Source organism: Lepidochelys olivacea (genome assembly GCF_965140295.1).
Source record: "Lepidochelys olivacea isolate rLepOli2 genome assembly, chromosome: 4".
NCBI lineage: Eukaryota > Metazoa > Chordata > Testudines > Cheloniidae > Lepidochelys > Lepidochelys olivacea.
In genome coordinates this window covers 21,666,046-21,684,980 of record NC_140414.1, presented here as the reverse complement: position 1 = coordinate 21,684,980, position 18,935 = coordinate 21,666,046, and positions in this window count along the sequence as shown.

The following is an 18,935-nucleotide window of genomic DNA, read 5'->3' as shown; positions in this document are numbered from 1 at the left end:
ATTTGAGGACTTCAACAGCTCAGACATAGATGAGAGGTTTTTCGCAGGAGTGAGTGGGTGAGATTCTGTGGCCTGCGTTGTGCAGGTCAGACTAGATGATCATAGTGGTCCCTTCTGACCTTAGTAACTATGAATCTATGAAACCCCTACCATCTCTGGATTTCTGCCAGATGTGTGAGTGTGTGGCTTTTGCTTACAGCCAGGTGCCTACCACAGCCCCACTTGCTGACTTCTGAGGGGATACAATGGGTCAGAACACCCCCAGCACCTGGGCCATGTACCCTCCACTAAGCCAATTTTTAGTCACTTCCTGTCCAGTACCAATACACTTATAGGAACCTGGCACCATCCAACAAACTCGCCCCCTGTGGCCCTCCAGTGGCAAATGAGGCTGCAGCTGCTTTGTACTGTTCCCTCTTCCCTTCCAAAGACTTCCCCCATTATGTCTCTTCCTCGGGGTGTCCTGATCATTGTTTTTTCTGGAAGGAAGCTACATTTCGTTTGACTCAAGTAGAAAACTGAGGATTTATCTTATGGTCTTTCCATAAATCCACTTTCCACAAGCCACTCACAAAGCACTGAAGACTCTTTGCTTCACCTACAACCTGGATATTTGGATCAGTTTCCGAGCAAGAACAAACATGTTTCCTTTTAAAGCTTCTGAAGAGCTGGTCCATAAAACGCAGGCACACACATGCAGCCCCATCTTCTGCTAACATTTTTAGAGAGAAACCACCCACAAGAGAGCTTAAAGAAAAGCTTTTTTTGAGAGCTCCACCCATTATGGCAACAGGAAAGGATGCTTGGAAAATGTGACCTCTCCTAACATTGCAACCGTCTGGGCCCCAATTCAGCAATGTATGTGAGCGTGCCCATATTTTAAGCATGTGAGTGGTCTCATTGATTTCAATGCAGCTGCTTGCGGGCTTCAAGTTAGTGAAGTGCGTATGTACCTGGCTGAATCAGGGCCTTTGGGACTTCTATACTAACAAATGGAAAAAAAATCTGCAGATATCATTATTGCTGTTGAAATTCTGCCATCACATCTCTCTGGAAACAAACCCTTCTTATTTTCCTTTTCATCTTTAAAATCGTTTTTAATGCAAGGAGTTCCCATCTCCACTGCAGAACGATCCTGCAGTATTTCAATGAAAGCAGCCAGCCTTCAGACCCATTTGCCCGCCCTCCCCCCCCCAGTACCCCGACACTTCCGTTCCCGGCACGGGCGCAAAACCCAATTAGTTATTAATTGATGCATGTTAAAATTCATTAACTCTGCGCACGAAGCTTAAGCTATAATTAACTGTCTTCCAAGCCTTTTGTTCTTTAATCTCCGGGTAGAAGTTCCCATTGTTAATAAGAAAGAAGAGAGGCATCCTGAAATCTCTCAAGTAGTCACTCCCTGCAGCTTCTGTGGCAGCAGGCGGCTTGGTACTGGTGATGTGACACAGTACCAGTGGGGACATCACTTTGATAATGCTTTCATGTCAGCTACTAAGTATTGATTTCCAGGTGTGAATCTGATCAAATCTAGAATGGAAGAGGTATTTGGGGGGATGGGACTTCAAGGTTATTTTCAGAAAGCCGAATGCGCTGCTATCCTACTTCTTGAGTGCCACAACATACGTGCTTTTTCCTTTCTAATATATTCTGCAAAGATTTGTGGTTTTAAAAAGCTACCAGAAAGACAGCACAAGACAAACTTGTACTCCACATACGGAATAGCATTCACCCAACATTTGTTTTAAAATAAAATGAGCCGGGAAATTAATGTACATATCAGTCAGCGCTTAACAAGGAATTTTACATACATTTGTGTTGCCACCCCTCTGTACACTCTGGTTTGTGCAGGAATAATGCATTATTTCTAAGGTATTTCCCCTCCTCCTCTTCCCCCCCCCCCACACCTAACCACCAGGCATGTGTTTCTAAGACTTCTATACACTTAGAGTGTATGCCCACTTCCCATTCCAAATGCCATACGCAGCACTGAGCATCCCAGCCTTAAAGCTACAGACAGTATCCTTGATATCAATATTACTGAAGCAAAGGAGAGGGGACAGTATTGGGAAACAGGAAGGGAAACGGGAAAGGAAGAACATAAGACTGGCCATACTGAGTCAGACCAAAGGTCCATCTAGCCTAGTATCCTGTCTTCTGACATAAGCCAATGCCAGATGCTTCAGAGGGAATGAACAGAACAGATAATCATCAAGTGATCCATCCCCTGTTGCTCCAGCTTCTGGCAAACAGAGGCTAGGAACACCGTACCTACCCATCCTGGCTAATAGCCATTGACGGACCTATCCTCCAGGAATTTATCTAGTTCTTTTTGGAACCCTGTTATAGTCTTGGCCTTCACAACATCCTCTGGCAAAGAGTTCCACAGGTTGACTGTGCATTTTGTGAAGAAATATTTCCTTTTGTTTGTTTTAAACCTGCTGCCTATTAATTTGATTTGGTGACCCCTAGTTCTTGTGTTATGAGAAGCAATAAATAATACTTTTTCTCCATACCAGTCATGGTTTTATGGAACTCTATCATATGCCCCCTTAGTTGTCTCTTTTCCAAGCTGAAAAGTCCCAGTCTTATTAATTTCTTCTCATACAGAAGCGGTTCCATACCCCTAATCATGTTAGTTGCCCTTTTTTGTACCTTTTTCAATTCCAATATATCTTTTTTGAGATGGTGAGACCACATCTTCACTCAGTATTCAAGATGTGGGCATACCATGGATTTATATAGAGGTGATATGATATTTTCTGTCGTCCTATCTATCCCTTTCCTCATGATTCCCAACATTCTGTTGGCTTTTTTGACTGCTGCTGCACATTGAGTGGATGTTTTCAGAGAACTCTCCACAGTGGCTCCAAGATCTCTCTCTTGCGTGGTAACAGCTAATTTAGACCCCCATCACTTATATATAGTGGGATTATGTTTTCCAATGTGCATTACTTTGCTTTTATTAACATTGGTTGGAGGGGAGGGGAAAGAAGCAGGGGACCATCTCTTTGTTCTTAAGCATCAGGGATGGTCATGGCTGCAGAGGGGAGGGCCCAGGCTCTGAGGTGGCACCAAGCATTATCTCTCTCAGGTGTTTGGCTGGCTGGTTCTTGCTCGCATGCTCAGTCTAACTGATTGCCGTAGGTGGGGTCAGGAAGGAAATTTCCCCCTGCTCAGACTGGCAGTGACCTTGGGTTTTTTTTTTTCAGCTTCCTCTGCAGCGTGTGGGTCACTTGCCAGAATTATCTGGGTGTGTTTCACTCATTTCCTGCCATTGCAGGAGCCTCAGGCACTGTTGCGCGTCAGTCCCTCCTGTTCTCTGTCTGTGGCACATAATAGTCTAGTCCCCTGTGGGCTGTGATCCTTTGGTCTCATTTCGGTTGTTGGGGTTAGCGTGTGGGTGGTGGGTGGTGCTGGTGACCTGTGGTATACAGAAGGCTCAGACTAGCTGGTCCAGTGGTCGTAACCTCTGTGACTCTAAGTCACTGGGGTTCTGTGTGGATGCAGTAGTCTAAAGTTGCAGGCATGAGACTTATGTTCTTAAATAAAACTCTGGAAATCTGACCAGGGTTTAAAAAGCCAACTTGGGGTTTTTATTTTCTTGTGGCTCCCAGCCCAACCCCCCCGCATCGTTTATTTATTTTGTTACTTTTGTGAAGTAAGGACAGATGCTCTACTTCTGAGTTCGGAAGGACTCATGGTGGAGTGATGCTTGAAACGGAGGGGAAAGAAAGTAGTTCACTCTAGGCTTCCGCCCCATTCTCATTCCTACCCAAATGGCTTTTGTGTCTAGTCACGGCTTAAACATTTGAAAGCAGGGTTTAGAAAGAAAACAGGGCGCACAACTCTAGAAAGCAGCTCTGTGCACATCTGCGAAGCAGAACCTGTGTGTGATGGGGGGAAGGTGGTGAGAGAGAGAGTTCTTGATGGGATATTTTGGGGCTACCTATAGACTCCAAAGATCATATAGGGGGCTCAATCATGAGTCTGTTGTGCTCCCATGAAGGGGAGTCAGGGGGCACAAGGAGACCCCTCACTCCCTGTGTGATCTACGTGCTTCACTGGTGTCTGTGGAGGGGGCAGAGCAGCTACTACCCCCTCCCACCTAGAAGCCTGATCCTGCATCAATGAAGTCAATGGGAGTTTTGCCTCTGACTTCGGTGAGTGCAGGATCGAGCCTTAGGTGGGCCAGGCAGTGAGTGGGTGTAGCCAAGGCCTCACTCCCCTCAATTCCATGCTTCCATGCAGGCCCAGAGGGGAAGTAATCTGTGCCCGAAAAAAAGGTTGGGTGCAGATTACCTACCCCTGGGAGCAATGGGGAGGCAGGAACCGGATTGTGTCTCAGTCACAGTCTGGTTCCTAACCTGCTCCTGCTGCACAACCATTACACACCACATCTGTAAGGTTACAATCCAGCCGGCAGTGGTGACCCCTGTGAGGCCAATATCTTTGTGGTTATACTTTAGATATTATTCTCATGTGGCAGGCAAACCATCAGGGAGAATCCCTCATGTCGTTTTCTTACCCCTATTGCCGATTCAGCAGCAACGTTGATGGGGTTGTTTTTGTGGGTGGGGGCTAGAGTTAATACCCATTGGCACTGTGTGGCTAATGGTGGGAGTTCAGGGATGTTAATGGTGATCCTGGGAGACCCCCCAGAAGAGAATCAATTAGGACCTTGTACGATTTTTCACATGCTATAGTATCAATCATATGTATTCTGTCCTTGTAAGCTTGTGAAAAGTAACACGAATACTGATATTGAAGATGCTGTCAAGCCATCACAATAGGCGTTTGACAGCACCATACAAACCAGAGATAGGGACAGTTAATGCAATCAATAGCTTGAATGGTCTCATACCAATACAGTCACTTAATACAGATCAAGGAAATGATGTGTCAGGGTCTCTTTCTTTCTGTTTTCTGTCCTGTAAGGATTAATGTTTAAGGGAGTTACCTAAAGCTAATCTGCTGGAAATATGCTAATTTTTATGATAGAAGAGCAAACCAATTAAGCCCAGTTTCTGCCAAGGAGCTTTTGGGATTTAGAATTAGCAGCTCTCTGTTGTGAGAAGAAGCTGAACATAAATCAGAGGATAACAATCATATTCAGCTTCTAGCGATGAGTCCTGGGAACACGGTGTTAAATTTGCTGGCAACTGGTGGATTTTCATTGTGCAGGTCTGTAAACAAACATATTACCTTATCAAGAAGTCTGAGCCTGGTACAATTCCAGGTGGTTTCATTACCCTATCAAATCTTAACAGTGGCTCTGCAAGATCAACCTTTGTTTTGCCAAGAGCCATGAAAAAGACAAACAGCACGGCCTAAAATCATTATAATTTTATTTAACTGAGAGCCAACCTGATACGGTGCCAAAATTAAAATAAATAAATAAAATAAATAAATGTTTAGGGCCGGTGGAAGATGACAGATAAATAGGATAGGGAATAAAGGCCTCCATTTAGCAATGAACAGCTACAGTAGTAGCCGTGCAAGTTTCCCCAAACTACCCCGCAAAATATGTACTGTTTTTCTTGGTTTAGCCTTTATGCAATGCTAATGGATCAGATACACGTTGGGAAGAGTTGTACTCAAAAGTGGCTAGATTCAGGAAGGGTGCGCAAGAAGATTATTGAGATTGTAAATTCTTTGGGGCAGGGACTGTCTTTTTGTTCTGTGTTTGTACACAGCCTAGCACGATGGATCCTGGGGGCTCTACTGCAATACAAACAAATAACAGGAAAGGAACTAGAAGTGATGGGCTTAATAACTATGGGCGGGAATTACTGGGTGAAATTCTGTGATCTGTGTTATACAGGAGGCCAGACTATGGTCACAGTGGGCCCTTCTGGCCTTAAAAATCTATTAAAGGTACATTAAAAAGGCCATGGAGGGCGCAGAGCACTGAGAGCTGCTACATGCAATTCAGATCCAAATCTTCAGAGCATGCATGTGCTCCATATCCGTGCCTAGGGACCTAGACCCTCAGGCAGGGTAAATAGGCATTGAAGTTAAAAGAGGTAACAGCTGAAGATCTGGTTCTAGATTTTTTTATTTTTTTTTAAACATACTACTGTTACAAGTATCCTCTGGATTGAAAGCAATTAGAGAACAAATCTCTCTTATCGTAGTAGTATTTTTCAGCTTGTTTACACTGTGGGCCAGATTTTCATCTATTTAGGTCCTAAAGATGCAGACAGATGCCTAGTGGGATTCTCAAAAGCGCCTATGCACCTACTTCGCATTCAGATCAATAATTGGAAATCCATGATTGATTTCAATAGGTATTAGGCACCTAGTGGGATTTTCAAAAGCACCTAAGCAGGTTAGGTGCCATCTGGATCTTTAGGGACCTACATAGCTGAAAATCTGGTCCTGCGTGTATAGCCAGTTTCACGCTTTTCCCTTGTACAGCCACTGAGTTGCTTTCCACTTTGTTTGGGTAAGTCTATCACACTGCAACAGGGAAGAGGAAGAACATTTTAAAAAAACAGGAAAACATGATTTAGAATTACCAGAAAGTGTCCAGTGGATAGGAGCGAGTGTAATACCTCAAAACTATTTCAACATTTTTTTTTAAAAAAAGTATTATTTGTAGCACTATAAGTCCAGTAGCTTCAAGGAGACCCCATCATGGACCAGCACCTCACTGTGCTTGGCCCCATACGGGCATAGAACAAAAAGATAGTCACTGCCCCAAACATCTTAGATTTTGTAATGACAGAGTCCCTTTAACACACCTCTGACACTGAAATAGAGCCAAATTTTTCAACTGCCCAGCACCTACAACTAGATCAGATTTTCAGAAGTACTCAGCACTTTTCAGTGTGGCACTTAGCTCTGAGCACCCACCATGATTTTGAAAATCTAGATATTTATTTAGATGCCTAAATGGGAGCTGAACTCTTTTGGAAAATCTGGCCCTCAGTAAATAATATCAGTGATTAATAGCAATTAATAAAGAAATGGAAGAGGCCATTATGACCATTGACTTAAAACAAAGTTAAACAACTACTTTAGCAAAAAGTTAATGGACTATGCCCCTTTTGAAAAGAGAGGAAGAGGCAAAGAACAAAAATACACCTAATTATGAAGAACACTCTTTGCATCCAAATGAAGCAATGTCCTTGCCCAGCTGTTAAAAAGAAGCAGAACTTAAATACGAGTTGTTCCAAATATGTAAGATGCAGCAACTGTCCAATGCCTGCTGCAAGCAGAAAAAAGTTTTTCGGGTTGCTTCACTCAGGAAGCAGTGATCCCAAAACTCCATCATTAGTAACAATAATTAGAAGGTGCTATAAGAGGGAGTGTATGGTTGATTGCACCTAAAACGAACAGTCTCATTAATTTATTGCAGATTTTTAACTTGGCTTCATTAGAACATGTCTGTTGAAGGCCATTTAGGACTCTGGGGATGTGCCTGTACTTTAGATTCCCTCCATGTTGTCTAGCAAAAGGAAGGCAAGAGCTCTTTGTTGTCCACTGTGAAGTCTTGTGCATCGCCACTGCCAGCCTTCTAACCAAGGGAAGGTGGTTTATGGAAACCAAGCACCTGATTCCCCACTGCCTTGCTTGTGTTATCATTTGTGTTCTCATTTGCACAGTGAGTGTATAGTTTCACAGCCACTATCGCCTTCTGCTTGGGCAGCATCTTACCTCCACTTGGCACTCACTTTGAACAGCTACAAAGGAGTGCACGAGGTACAAAGCCCTGTGGAATCAGACCCCAGGCCTAGAGAACAAGTCTCAGTAAAATAGTATATTTTCCATTGTCAGATTCAGTTCTTTACACCATTGTTTTGTGTCAGCTGGGGAGCTCTGTTCTCTTGCTTTCAGTCTGAAATCATCCAAGGCTGATCACCTTTTTCTTTCTTTCTTTTTTTTAAATTTTATCATCAATCCTCCCTGTGATGGCACCTGGTCCTTTGCTATTTCCACTGCTGTGATCACAGTATTGTATTGTCACCTGGGGATATCAGGTGGAGCTGCTCCCTTCTGCCCTGACACCCATGCTGCTCAGCGAACTCTCTAGTGGCAGTGTTCTTTGAGGCTGCAGCTGTTTGCCTTATTCCCAGTTAGCTGATGACTTCCCCCTAAGCGTGTGGCCATCAGAGCCACAGCCTGTCTTCCAATGAAAAACACAAACTGCAATTGCTTTTGGCCCATTGGACTGGAAAGGCAAGTACATAGGTCCCCAGGATAACTCTGTTTGATATTACCATGAATCCTGTGGCCAGTTTGAGTTTAAGCTGTAGGATCACATTAGACCTGATCGGATCTCTTTTATCTCACTCAAATTGAGGGGACATGTGCAGTCGGTAAGGGTGGCAGGACTGGGCCCTGAATTATTCACTTTCTTAATACAAATAAAAAGTAACCTTGGTTACGTTTTATTTAAATTGTTGGGAAATAAACCCCGGTTTCTATTGTTGTATTTTTAAAAGACATTTTGGATGGGATTTTTAAACGTGCCCAGCATTGGTTTAACTCTGAAGACAATAGAAGCCTGTCTTATTGTTTATTATTTGTATTGTGGTTGTATCTAAGCGATGGTATCAAGGGCCCCACTGTGCTAAGTGCTGCAGACTCACAACAAAAAGATGGCTCAAACCATCATTACACTCTAAGAACAAGACGTGAGACACCAGGTGGACATGACAAACAGAGGAGCACAATGTAGCTGTGAGATACCTTCAATTAGTGTAATAAGCAGCAGTCACACCCCCACACCAGCTATCTAGCCATTGCCAAGTGGTTTGTAGCCATCATGACATAGGAGGGTTTTAGAGACCGCTGTAAAGGAGGATAAAGCAGTGGTTTTGTGGGGTTTTATTTTTTAAACGCTCTTCCCAAAAGAGGTGACCAAAAAACCCTGTGAAGATGCTTGTTAGAAACTACTGACTTCCGTTAGACCAGCGCTGAGTGCTTTTGAAAACCCCACCTTTAGCTTCAGGAACTGGTTTAGGTGCTGGATTGGGAAAACCATAGTGCCCCTGAATTGGTACAACACAATGATTGGCTCCTCTGCACTCCCCATCAGCTTACCTCAACCCTGACTTGAAGCGAGAGGGTGGATTGCTCCATTTCCTTTGCTGCTCTGGTCTGTAGCAGATCCTCCTCCTACCTGAAGCTGTTTCCTCTACGCTTCCAACCTCCAGTTTTCGGTGTCTGCCTTACAAATTGTTCTTATGTTAAAAATCCAGAAGAGACAATTCACGATCTTTTGGTCCGTTCGGGTCTTTGACTTCCGGAGTTGTTTTTCCAAGGTGCCTAAGGGGGTTTGGTACCCACATTTCAAAGGAATCTGGGCACCGAACTCCTTTACGGTGTTTTGGAAGATCCCAGCGTAGGACTCTTTTTAATAATAAATTATTCCAAAACTTCTCTCTCAAATCTAGCTTTGGTTGCGTGTGACACAGACACAGAGACCCAACAAATGGTAACGAGTGATAAGCCCTTGGGAGAAGTTAGGCTGTAAGACCATACCCATCATGCAGAATTTATGAATGGTTAACAAACCGAAGAATGGAGCCCCCTTCTAATGGAGGGAAATATTAAAGAAGTGTTAACAGCTAATTCGCTGAGAGCCAACTACTCACATAAGACACAAATGGGAAGCAGAAAGGCAATTCATCTATTTTAAGATAAACAGGAGAAAAATACCTCATGAATCAATATCATCATCTTATCCAGCAACTATCTAGCTCTGAGACTGTGCTCACCATCTACAGTCAAACCCAGCTCAGATTACATGATGAGAAGGGAAATACCACGGGCCTGATTCTCTGTTACTGTAAGGCCCCTACCAGCACGAAGCGTCTTTAAAGGAAACAGCCCTCTGAAAATACCTCATGTGCAGTGCGGCCTTTCTGGTAGGGAAAGGGCTCAGCACCAGCCCTGTTGCACAGAGAGGGATGTATTTCCTCATCCATTTTACAACGGGTGATCTAAGACAGTGGTTCTCAACCCAGGGTCCGGGGTGGTTTCAGGGGGGGGTCCATCAAATATGGCTGCTTTTAGACTTGGTAGGGCCCAGGGCAAAATGCCAAAGTCCCGCTGTGCAGGACTGCAGCCTGGGGCCCCAAGCACCACCACCCGGGGCTAAAGCCGAAGCCTGAGCAACTTAGCTTCTCAGTGCCCCCTGTGGCGTGGGGCCCTGGGCAGTTTCCCTGCTTGCTACCCCCTAACACTTGCCCTGGCTTTTATATGCAGAAAACCAGTTGTTGTGGCACAGGTGGGCCATGGAATTTCTATAGCATGCTGGGGGGGCCTCAGAAAGAAAAAGGTTGACAACCCCTGATCTAAGGCACAGAGCAATTTTCAGAGATGCTCAGCGCCTAGAGCTCCCAGTCTCAGTGCAGGGATTTGAACCAGTGGTTACAAAAGTCTAAATGATGCCAATGGGATACCTAGGATCTTTAGTTTGCAGCAAGCTGGGGTGTGAATCTACCCTGCACTAGCCCACCCTGCGTTAATTGTCCGTGTGGATCCTGCTGAGATGTACTAACAAGTTTGTTCGTGCGTTTTAATCTACTCCCATTTTAAAGCCGCAAGTCTTGTCCCATTTCACACCCCAGCTTGCTGCAAACTGTTCTTGTACGCAAGCCCCTAGGTAACCACACCAGCTCATAAGCAGCTAAAGTTTGTTCCACCCACCTGATATTTCATAGTGAATATGCTTCTGTGGAAAATAATGTAGTGTTCTGCATTTTAGAAAAAACTTTTTAATCGGCAGTATATTAAAAAAAAGCATTACATTTAATTTAAACTGCTCTGTTTTTAAATTTCAATTTTATTAGGAATAGTTGGCAGATTGTATCAAGAGAATTGTTTTTTAGTTTTTAAAAAATATAGTTTATAAGCTGGAAAATGTAACTGCTTTAGGTTTTGAAAACAGACTTTTTTCCTGTGTACACTTTTCTTCTAATCGCAATCAGAAACACAAAGCTGGATACTTTTAGCAAAGACCACTGGGAGTCAGGGTTAAATCCAGCCTCCAAACTACCACTGAATGATACAGGCAAATCAGTTTAGGCTGACAAGACTCATGCAGAAGTAATTATTTACCACTCATCAACTAAACCCTGATCCCGCATAAACATGTGTTTAACTTTAAGCACATGAATAGTCCCATTGACTTCCCTTAAAGTTAAGCCTGTGTGCATTGTTTATTTCAGGATCAGGGCCTAGAAAATGAATTTTGAACCTAATCTAAAAGTTATATGTATAATAAACAGCTAAGAATTTTATGCAATGTGGACTTTTTGTTGGCTTAAAATTTTTATTTCTGATACTTGCATTTATATTTGACCAGACCTAAACCAAACAAATGTCAGTCTTTCAAGTTATATACATTATAGATATTTTAATAGAAAAACAAAAATGAGAATCAGAACAGTTAAATGATACAGCATACCTAGTATTATATATGCATTTCCTGTTTTTCTGATGTTTGGGGGTTGTCTCCCCTTAGGTTATGTACATATGGCACAGTTCACCCAGGCTCCTACCCAGATTTTAGGCTTAGCCCCGCTACCATACACGTAGAAAAACTCTGACTAGTGTTTGGAGGTGATTTAAGCCCAGGTTAGCTGACCCACCTAGGGGTGTGTGTTACAACCGTGCTCTTCTTTAATTTTGGCTGAAACCTGCTAACTTTGTAATGAGGACAGAGAAAAAATCACTTGCGTGCTGATAGCCCTCCAATGCCTTTCCACAATATAGCCACAAAGGACAGATAAGTTCTCTTGCAGTTGACAGGGATCCTAGAGCTCCTCAGTATAAAGAATCATGAGATACATCTCCAGAAACAGAGAGGCAAGTGCAGACATCATGAGGGCACAGTAGCGTGGATACGGTTTTGCAGTGAGGATGCTGTCAAGGTTCCTTCCCCACTCTGAACTCTAGGGTACAGATGTGGGGACCTGCATGAAAAACCCCCTAAGCTTATTCTTACCAGCTTAGGTGAAAAAATTCCTCAAGGTACAAACTTTGCCTTGTCCTTGAACCCTATGCTGCCACCACTAAGCGTATTAAACTAAAGAACAGGGAAAGAGCCCACTTTGAGATGTCTTCCCCCACCCAATATCCCTCTAAGCCATACACCCCCTTTCCTGGGGAAGGCTTGATAAAAATCCTCACCAATTTGCATAGCTGAACACAGACCCAAACCCTTGGATCTTAAGAACAATGAAAAATCAATCAGGTTCTTAAAAGAAGAATTTTAATTAAAGAAAAAAGTAAAAGAATCACCTCTGTAAAATCAGGATGGTAAATACCTTACAGGGTAATCAGATACAAAACATAGAGAATCCCTCTAGGCAAAACCTTAAGTTACAAAAAGACAACAAAAACAGGAATATACATTCCATTCAGCACAGCTATTTTACCAGCCATTAAACAAAAGAAAATCTAACACATTTCTAGCTAGATTGCTTACTAACTTTTTACAGGAGTTCTGAAGAGCATTCCTGATCTGTTCCCAGCAAAAACATCACACAGACAGACCCTTTGTTTCTTCCCCCGCCCCGCGAAAGTATCTTGTCTCCTCATTGGTCATTTTGGTCAGGTGCCAGTGAGGTTATCCTAGCTTCTTAACCCTTTACAGATGAAAGGGTTTTTCCTCTGGCCAGGAGGGATTTTATAGTTCTGTATACAGAAAGGTGGTTACCTTTCCCTTTATATTTATGACAGATGCTCATACCTGAGCTAGGCTAACCTGGGTGTTCAGACCCAGGTGCCAATCACTCAGGTTAACTATGCATGTAGATATAACCTAAGTGGAATGTGCAACAGCTTTCCCCTAAAATACATGTTCTTCAACTCACTGGGCCAACCTGATTGACTTCTCACGTGAGTCCTACAGTGTTCCCCTTGGTATCAATGGAAATATGGGAATTAGACAATCAAGATTTGGTCCACTGTGTTCCACTGTTTTGACGACTGCAGGAAGACAAAGTTTTCTACTGATATGAACCATTCTGGCTTTGCAGTGTTTGCCTCTAACAACTGGACAGCTGTAACTCCAAAATCAGGTAAAGGGAAAAGGAAAGAAATTCATGGTTTATGGCCAGGATCTAAACAAATTTTATTGGAAATATTTATGTTTGTAGGTTTGAGGAGTTTTTATAGTAAAGAGTTCTGAAAACTGCCATAAAATTTTGCCTTGGGGGTTATGATTACATTTGTATCTGTCCCAAACTTATATAAATAAAAAAGACAGTTTTTACTGTAGAAGCTTAAAAGGTTACAGTGGTATTTGGTCTGTGACGAACCTTTTATAGGTATGATGTTGTAAGAATATTTTTTAAAATAGCAATAAAAATACAACTTTAAATTTCTTGATAAAGCAATTTTACTCTTGGTGATAAGAAAAAGATAATGTTAGAAATGTCGTTGCATCATTTCTGCTACACCACAGTCTAATGAATTTTTGCACATGCAAACTGCTCTAAACAGTAAGTAGCTTAGAGTCTTGTTCCGAAGAAATACGACTTCAAGAAAAACAACGAGGAGTCCGGTGGCACCTTAAAGACGAACATTTATTTGGGCATAAGCTTTCTTGGGTAAATACCCCGCTTCTTCAAAAAGTGGGGTTTTTTACTCACAGAAGCTTCTGCCCAAATAAATCTGTTAGTCTTTAAGGTGCCACCAGACTCCTCATTGTTTTTGTGGATACAAACTAACACGGCTACCCCTCTGATACATGATTTCAAAGGAAACTTTGTGATCTTCTGAGATTTGATTAAGAGTCACATTTCTTGGCCACAGACCTTATCTTCCCGGTTTTTGATCTGGCTCCTGAACAACTTGTGTGTTATGTTAAGAGTAGTAGTATCATAGGGCCCAGATGCCCATATGATTGTACCTGATGATGGTCTGTAACCTTGTGGAGAGTATGAAGAGCCAGCAAGCAACATGGAGAGTGTTTCACAAACTGCATTCTAGGTAATAACATGAGAGAACCCCATTCTTGTAAAACTAAACTGTCTCTTTACTAAGAGAACTATGTACAGAGATGCTGTCATAGTAGCTAGCATTTTAGCCATGTATACACAGATGAACTTCCTGGATCCTCTTCCAAACTCTTCCTACCCTGCAACCTGCACTCCTTCCTCCAAGTTCCATGCAGGTTGTTACATCTTTCCATTGAACAATTTTTGTTGTTGTTGTGTCTTTTGTTCAAACATTTGATGACTTGCTGAGGCTAGAGTTTACCAGTACATAGCTGTAGCGAGGCGGTCACCCGCTCCGGCCTTAAAGGGCTTAAAACAACCCAGGAGAGGGCTGTGGCTGGGAGCAAGCAGTTCCCAGGCTGACTGGGGGGGGGGGGCGCAGCTGTGGCCACTCCCCAATTAGGGTTCAGCTGGCCCTTTTAAGAGGGCAGTGGGCCAGGAGCAGACAGTGTCTCTGCTTTTAGAAGGAGAAGGGCCTGGCTGCTGGGGAGTATACCTGGGTACCTAAGGTGGAGCTGGGCTAGGGGAAAGCCAGAGGAGCTCTGGCCTGGAAACCTCCCAGGCTGCAGGCCTAGAGTAAGGCCAAAAAGAGTACTGGGGTTGCAGGGGGCAGCCCACGGGTAGGCAGAGGCAGCAGGTCCAAACCCCCCTTGCCTGTGATGATTGGCTTATTCGCTGCAGTCTGCCCCAGTGTGCGGGGGCTCAATCGTGACTGGCAGTAGCCAAAGATTGAGGTGAGGTGGGGATAGAGGGTGGAGGTTCCCAGGGGAGGGGAGACCCAGAGACTGTGGAGGTACTGCCAGGGGGCAGCACCCTGGGTAAAAGGAGCACCGAGGTCCGGGAGGGACAAGGGGGCCAGTGGCAAGTGGGACGCCGGCCTGCAGAGGGCACTCCAGAGGCTGGAAGAGCTAATTTCCTGAGAGACTAGCAGGAGGCACCACAGGGGTGAGTCCCGCACCGTGACAAAAGTTCTTTGTAGGGATTTGGCCTTTAACTCCAGCCCATTGCATCCTATTAGGCCTCCAAGTGTACTGGTCTTTGAATCAGTCTCCCATTTCTTATTTACGTTCTCTCTTGTGACAGGGGATTTACTTTCACCCTATTGCTGCCTTCATTCTATTAGGTGGCATCTTGCTTGTCCTCTGTATTGATCGTATAAGTCGTTTCTTCTGACTCTTCTTCTGACAATTGAGGAGGTCAGGCATGTGCACCCCATGCTGAAGCTAGTGTCTTCGCTTCTATTTTGAGCAAGCTCGCTATAGTACACTAGTATGGGTACATCTACATGAGATGTAAATCACATCTGTGACTGCACTGTCAATGTACCTTCAAAACCTGGTCTGCTCTTTGCTCATCTCAGTCTAAAATTGCTGCTTATCAACATTGCTGAGATTACAGTGCAGCTGGTTCTGCAATCCAGCTGGCAACCAATTGGTCCTTGATTTAATAGTATAGTTGCGAATATGGTAGTTGAATGGCTGGCAGCCGCCTTCTTGTGCAATGCAGGGACATTGGGATTCTTTGTATCCGCTGAAGTCATGCTGCATATATCCTGCTCTTCAGTGGAAGTCTCTACATCCTCCATCACAGCATATAGTGCTGCATTTTCCTTCCTGGGGTAGTTGCAGTGTTGGGACACATGGTGGTTCTCTTTCCCACACCCCTTGCACCATTGTCCATAGGCTGAGCATTTTTCTTGGTAACTTTTTTTGTTTTGCTTTCCACAGTCTATACGCTGCTTGGATTCTTGCTCAGTCTGTCTGTCCCGGTCCTGCTTCCCCATTTCTTTTAGCTTCAGCCTGTGTACCTATTTTGCCCGAGTAGTTGTCCTTGTTTTGATTCTTTCCCTGGACAGTTCAGCTGCCCTTCCTAGTTGGAAGCTTTTCTCTAGGATTAGATCAGTTTCTCCCAACAACTTCTCCTGAAAATTGGAATCGCACAAATGATCCTGCCCTTAATTAGGGAACCTTTTAATATCTCCAGACTTGCATGTGGGGTGCCAGAGTTCTCAGCTCTGTAACAGAAGAATCTATTCCATATTCTGCTTCCTGCTGACCGGTGAACAGGCATGCCTGCACACGCACAGTATCTCTGTACAGTCTCATTCTGTCTGGAGTCACAGTACTTGTCCAACAGCTGGCCTAGTGTTTGGGGCATTATTCCTGGCAGCGGTCTCTCATTCTTCCTCTCTTTGCCCCCAGTGAGATGGTACAAAGAGCTTTACCTTCATTTTTTCCATCTCTAGCCCTCACAATCAGCTCTGTGTACAGACTCAAATCTTGCGTCTATGCCTGCAGAAGGATTTTTGTCTCGAAGTGCAGCATTCCAAGTGGTCTGAGACCCTGTCTGCTGCCAGTTTGTTCTGTTTCCAGGTGATGTTTTGTTCTCTTGCTAATCACACACCCTTCCGTGCTATGGTCTTACTAAACCGACTACCTGCCAACACAGTGTCATGTACTGTGTGCTGCTGGGTAACATGAAACGATGCTGTGCTTGTAAAACCAAACGAGCTCTTTATTAGGAGAAATAATTACAGATCTGCTACCACTGCAGCTAGCTTTCAAGCTATGTGCATGCAGACTGGCTTTCTGGTGCCTCCTCCAGACTCTTCCCTCCTAGTTCCATGCAGGTTGCTACAGCGGATTCATGCTGTATGGGAGCAATGCCTTAAACACTGGGCAATATTTTGCCCTCAATATTTATGCAAAGCTGCCATTGATGTGAATGAGTTTTTTGTGGGGGTTGAGGGTATAACATGGGCCACATGCTTTCTTTTACGTGTATACAGGCATTCACCCCTAGCTTCTGAGCACTGAACAATAATAATGGCAGACAATAGGAGTTAAGGGGGCTCAGCAATTGGTGAGATTGTTCCGTGCTGACTAACAAAGAGCACAATGTGAGCTATAGTTTGGGTCACTATTAGCCATTCGCCTCTGCTCCTGAAATAAGATGAGATGTCTTTGGGGTAGGATAAGAACAGGGAATGTGGCTACTTTCTAGAGCGATGGCACAGTGGCAAAAATGGATGGGTGACACAGCGCTCTTCCCTTTCTGTCACGTTAGCTGAGATATCCAGCTGAATGAACCAGGTTCTGAACAATCAGAGGCCTTGATGGGTAGCCATTTTCTCCTGAATATAAATGGGTAAAGGCTGAAGACATTTTTTGCAAACATTTATTCTCCTTCCCTCATTTTGGCCACCTTGAGCTATTAGGAGTCCAGCATCCCTCACTGGTACAGTTGTTTTACTACAGCATCGTAGTAAAAAAAAGGAGATGAGAGATGATTTATCAACTTCCAGCAAGATTTGCAGTTAACCTCCATCATGATTTGCTCTTTAAATGATATACTAGAAAAATACTAGTCTAAATATACGAGAGTATCCTATAGGAGTAGTCAATTTTCGCTGCAGCATAAAATATGTTACTAGAATGTCCTAGAATCATAGAATATCAGGGTTGGAAGGGACCTCAGGAGGTCACCAAGTCCAACTCCGCGCTTAAAGTGTCTTCTATCATTGCTATAAAAAATGTTTTGTTTTGTTTTTTTTAAATAGTGACCATCAAAAAATGTGCAGGTACACTTTGAACCAAACCTGAAGTATCTACGACTGTATCTGTAAGTCGATACTACTCAATCTGAACCTATTTATGTCGTGGAAAGTAGCGTGGATGTAGTTTTCCCATGGAATTTCTTGTGTTTCCTGGATGAGATTTTCAGACGTGCACAGCACTGGTCTAAATCTGTTCCCATTCATTTTTAGTGGGAGCCTAGTTAGGCCAAATCTAACTGGTTTCAATGGGCACAATAGAACAATGCTGGGCACTTCTAACGTTTCCGTCCTGCGGCTTTGGATGTATTGGAAGTACTTTGAGAAAAGAATGTGCCAGTATTTCTAAACCTTTGCTTTCTGCTATGAGACCATCAATACATTATGAAATTAGCAAAAGGTTAGATCAATGATAATTGTAACAATGTAATCCTTTATCAGTCCAAATTTATCTACAGTAAGGTAACTGCCTCTCCTGAAGTAAATAAATATTTTGCATGCAGTTACTCTGTAAAACTGCTTTACAATACACTGTGAAATATGTAGATTTGTAAATGCTGTAAAACTTCAAAAGCTTAAAAATAAAAATACCTCTTAGTACCATAGTCAAGAAAGACAACAGTAAACTATCCAGACATATCTGAATGGGCACGTAAACTTTGCCAATAAACCGTGCTAAATGCTGTGTGTATGAGACTTGGGATCAGAGGTCAGCAGGCTGTTGACTGGATTCGTGGTGAAATCCGTTTAATGGCAGTTGGACTAGGTGCAAGCAATTAGAGTGAAAGCACAATGCCTCCAGTGCAATGGATGTTGTTCTGCCTTTGAGAAGGACTTTACTAAACAATATATACACTGCACAGAGGTCTCCAGGAACTAGTCAGGACCCAGACAGTAACAACTCCTATTGCCAAAGTCTATTTGGATAAGGGACAAAAGAAAGGCAAAGCAAAGAGAAAAATCAAGTAGTTCACCAGTAAAACCTCCCTCATCCCCAGCCCTTTGTGAGACCTCAGAATAACTCACTAGTGGTCTTACTAGAACATTAAGACCCTTTGTTTTCAATTTAAACCAATTTTTACTGAAAAATTCTCGGGTTTAAAAAAAAGTATTCATTTTTTTTTCTGAATTTCACCCTACTTTTGTATCATTCAAATGTATATATTTGAAAAGAACTTGTTTCGCTAGCAAAACACCTATATCTCATGTAACGTATTGTATTACAAAAATACATTTGTCTGTGTGTATATGCAAAGCTGCCTGTTGAAGTCCGGCTATGTATTAGTCTAGATTAAGATACACACAGTAAACAAAACAGGCATGCTCGTGAGCTCTGAAGAGCATGTGCATCTGAATGTACTGATGAATCTCATGCCTACCACATACACATTTCAAGCTGTTAGCAGATAACAGTTTAAAAA